We start from the raw sequence: 4,611 nt of genomic DNA, 5'->3' as shown, positions 1-4,611 counted from the left end.
GCTCGTTTCCATACCCGCAGCAGTGTGTGTGTGTCTGTGTGTCTGTGTGTGTGCGCACGTAAATAATCAATCCCCATAGCTGTAATCAATGGGGGAAGAAGTATGCAGTAATTTAGTTAATTAAAAGCTGGGGGCCATCAGACAGGACTGGGTGTTAGATCTCCATTTTGGAGCTAGCATAATGATGTGCTATACTGCGTAAAATGGCTTGTAGGGATTTTCTACTCTGAATATTCATCAGGAAGGGTTGAATAGCATTTGTGCACATATTAGCACTTCAGGAGGTTTACTCGCTCTCTCCATTTTGTCATCCAAGGGGACATTAGCGGAAGAAAGCGTTGCTAAACGTGGGGTTGCAGCTACAAGGAAGTGGCCAAATGCTCACGTTCAAATATTGGTGCGTGGCCACTGTGGTGGAAACTCAGCAACAGGGGTTAGCCGTATTCTGGTGATAATAAGTGGACCTAGAGGGGAAGCCCAAACACGAGGGAGGAATCCTCAGGAACGGCCTGAGAGCAGCTAAGCATCAAACCAAGTGTCACTTTGTTAAGTCAACTTGCCACATTGGAAAAGGAGGAGGCGTAAATTGTCCCATCATTTCATTCTCAGGGAAACCACCTTGCTCTGACAGCAGACGCCATGCAACACCTGCACACACAGTATATCACTAATGTCTGCACACTCTGCATTTGATGCAAATGTAAACGATTTCTCAAATTCCAGAATCTTCCTGCTGTCTAAACTCAGACTGTTGATCACAGCAGGCTGACAGAGAGATGAGCCATATCGGTCTTTCTCTAACGAGTAGCATAAGTCACATTTTATAAAAACAGTTGTTTTTTCTGGTTTGAGAGTTTTGTAAATGTAGGAAAATGCTTCATTTTGGCAGCATTGGAGGGCCAGCTGGACATTCCTGGGCAGATCTTCCATGTCGTCACTCCACCCCACAGTGAAGCGCTTGCATCTTGTCCACTCTTGTTACATCTCAAACTAAGGAAGACAAGTGTGTGTGTGTGCATGTGTGTGTGTGTGTGTGTGTGTGTGTGTGTGTGAATCTAGACTGAAGAAGCTCTGATTTTATCTAAAAAGTGGTTGACTGAGCTGTTTTGAAATCAAGAAACAAATAAATGAGCAATTGTATCATATCATCTCATCTCATATCATCTCATCTCATATCATCTCATATCATCTCATCTCATATCATCTCATATCATCTCATCTCATATCATCTCATCTCATATCATCTCATCTCATATCTCAGAGTGAATCTCCAGCCTTCCATCAATAAACATGCACTCCTGTGTAATACGATTGGTCACATATACGAAAACGAGACGAGTTTTCCATCTGCAGGGATCAATGAGAGTAAAACAACTCAAACGGCGTGTGTGTGTGTGTGTGTGTGTGTGTGTGTGTGTGTGTCCTGTGATGATCCAGCTACCTCTGCTGGGTGTGTTGCCCGATCGTCCCTGGCAACTCTCCTGACCCTGATTAGGAATTAGCTCCAGTTACAGAAGTAAAAAGGTTGGAAGCTGCGAAAATAGAAGTTGCTGGTGCGTTTGAAGACATCATGGTAGGTTCGTCGTGTTTTATTTTGAAATCTGCAGAAACTTCCTTGCTGGTGCACTCGGATCCGTACACATCGTGTCCTGCTCGGCTGCTGCCAGGTGAAACACGACCACAGCGGAATGGCCACGCACCGGCTCCGGTTGCTATGGGAGCTGCCACTCGCCATTAGGGCCTCGTCCGGGTCGGTCTTTTATAACAGACGAGTGACTTGATTGATCTGATAACATTTGCCAGAATCTTTCACTTCAATCACGCTCCGATGTCGCATTTATCCGTTTTTTTTCCTTCTTCTGATTTAGAGCCATTTTGAGGCTCCGGAATAAGACAAATCTCAGCGATAATGGAGGTTTTCCTGTTTATGATGTAAAACATATATGGCGAGATTATCTCATTGTTAATTCATGATATCTTCAGATGAATTATAGATGATGTCCTTTGAGAACGGTGCCCTTGTGCCTACCCTCATTATGAGAAGAATTCCAGATCAGATCGGGCCAGCACGTTTCCTCTTGGCTCCTTTACTGCAAAGTCCTTTTCAAAAGTGACCCATTGTGTTACCGTGGCATCGCACACATCATGCATCATCATAAAGGAGACTGTATTTTATCCTCCTGTAATATTTCCCTCCCTTTACTCATTTCTAAACCTTTTTCTGTGTAAGAATGTTTGATTTTGGTGTTAGAAGAACACACTCGCGACAGTCTATCCTGTTTAAAATAAGAATAATTAAACATCTGCTACATTTCAATTATTTCCACTTGTGGGTAAGAATGGCCCCGAGCAAACGGAAGGCTGTGGCCAATGCATCCTGGGTACCAGAGCCTGAATAATTGGGATAATTATCTCCCTCAGCAACAAGGTTTATCTAAAAGAATTATCATAAAACACTGCTCATTTCAACAGGAAACCTAACACAACCCAAATAATTACAGACGGATGGCACGGGGGTGGGAGGGATGTTTGAATCTCTCCATTTAAGGGTTGGGGATCGTTTATGGAGGTGGTCTCACTGAGTGATTATGTCGAAAAACCTCCCGAGCAGGTGGAAAACTGCGTTTTTCAGATAATACATCTCACAGTTTGCAGCAGCTTTACACTCCCATGCCCACACACGTGCAAACGTGAGGCAATTAACCCACAAACCGCCTGATAAATCAGCTGTTGTATTAATTAATCTCTTTTTATGGGTTGTCCAGGCTGTAAATAAAGTGGACCGATGAGACATGTGTTTGGAAATGATTGGTAAGAATAAACCCACTGATGAAATACAGGTGAGAGTTGTTTCCATTTCCCCTCTGTCTTTTATTGGATTTGCCTTTAGTAGCCCGCTATGCTAACTGGATCTTTTTCTCTGTTTTTTCAAAGCAATTGAAGCAATTAGGAAACATTTGAGCTGCACAGGCTGCTTCTCTTCACCCTTACAGCTCGGGGAAGCTGTCAGCCTTTGTGGTTTTACATGTAATCTTTGAACACACTTGCGATATCTTCCTAGGATTCTTCTTTTTACAGGAGCAACAGCTCGTTATTGTTGCTTCACAAGATCAAAAGTCCAGAGAGAAGCGTTTTAACTCAGTCACTCATCGCTAACAGACCTGATCTCCGGTGACTGCCGTTCCTCTGTTGAAGAGGAGCTCCCAAAGGCGACGGTTCCTCACGGCTCACCCCCCTAATGAAGCCGCTGTAATCGCGCTCCTGCAGGACGGTCGTTTCTCATTAGAAGTCAGGTTGGAAAAACAGCAAGCAACTCTTTGATGTTGCCAAAGATTCTCACCGCTGTCTTCAGAACAAAGAGTGTCTTCCTGCAGTGCTGAGAGGCGGAGGAGACTTCCTGCTCCTGCGCTAAGAACGACAGGGAGTTTCAGGGGTGTTTGTTTTAGCCCCAAAACAATCACTGAGAAAACAACATTCTGGTTTTGGGAATTTGAGGGTTGTTTAGCCGGACCACTGTCTTTGTCCCGATGTGCACGAAATCGTGTCCACTCTGCTGCAATAGGTGGCAATTCGTACATTTGTTAATATTAGAGTTGTGTCTGGTTGATCTATGACCTCACCGACAACAGCAGTCAGTAGGAGCTAGCAAGTTAGCCACCCCCCGAGGTGAACTGGCACGACAATAGACGCTGCTGATGAGAAAACAATGCCCTTTTTGTGCAGATGAGATGCTCACCTTCGTTTAAAGATGATCAGGATTAATCCCTGATCAGGATTTGGTGCAGGACATCACGTCCAGGTCCTGTGGTTCAACTGCTCTGTATATGCACTTTCTGTTAGATTAGCTTGTCAACTAAAAGTTATTATTAGCAATTTTTCGTAAATATCTCAGGTGATAGATTGGTATTGTTTGGTAAAATTTAAGGTAGCATTTGCATTCTCTTGCCCTGCACCGGCTGTTGTCGGGAGATAACAGCGGGGCCGGGGTCACCAGCCCAGCTCCACATGACAGAGGCAGCCCGGAGAGGAGAACCAGGCTGACTGTGAGGGAGCCTTACACTAACTCTTATTTTTCTTGACTCATTTTAGATTGTCTGAGGGCGTCGGTCACACATGGGAGCTTCCAGCGTCGGCGCTGATTAAAAAGCACCGCCACCCTCCTCCCCTCAGCCGAACAGCTGCGGGGAATTACACCAAATCAGAGAGGCTTTTCTAATTGTCTGCATACCTGTAGGGTGGTGGAAGTTTGTCAGCTAGACACACGCTGTTTACCAGAAATGTACGAAAGGAAACAATTAAAACAGGAGAGAGGAATCAGAGACAGAAATGTCTGCCAGCCTGCGTCCAACTGTTTGTTTTCTGACGAGGAGAAAACGAGCCTTGTCATTAACAATTCAATGAGCGGAGCATTAAATAAACCTGTGTAAAAAGCCTCTGAGCCATAAATTCCTGGCACCACCCCCACCTCTGAATGCCAGTGAGGCAAATAAAGCTGCGCGGCCAGTCTGAGACCTGTTTGTAACATTTACGGCCATAAACCACCGATCGCTTCAACCAAAAATATCTCCCAATTATTGTTGAATATCTTGGGTAATTATCTTGTTGCTTGAT

At 44.6% G+C, this 4,611-nt stretch overlaps 1 long non-coding RNA gene across 1 annotated transcript; it reads right to left on the bottom strand.

Moving 5' to 3' along the window:
* Positions 1–2,824: 2,824 nt before the first annotated feature.
* LOC130540268 (uncharacterized) lies at positions 2,825–4,321 on the bottom strand. Its single transcript, XR_008954346.1, has 3 exons — positions 3,737–4,321; positions 3,341–3,408; positions 2,825–3,261 (listed from the first exon to the last, which is right to left on the bottom strand). It is a non-coding gene; the product is annotated as an uncharacterized LOC130540268 (long non-coding RNA).
* Between the last annotated feature and the right edge of the window lie 290 nt (positions 4,322–4,611).

Source organism: Takifugu flavidus, chromosome 16, assembly GCF_003711565.1.
Source record: "Takifugu flavidus isolate HTHZ2018 chromosome 16, ASM371156v2, whole genome shotgun sequence".
Classification (NCBI taxonomy): Eukaryota; Metazoa; Chordata; class Actinopteri; order Tetraodontiformes; family Tetraodontidae; genus Takifugu; species Takifugu flavidus.
Note: the sequence above shows the minus strand (reverse complement) of the source record. Positions and strands in the feature narration are given on the sequence as shown.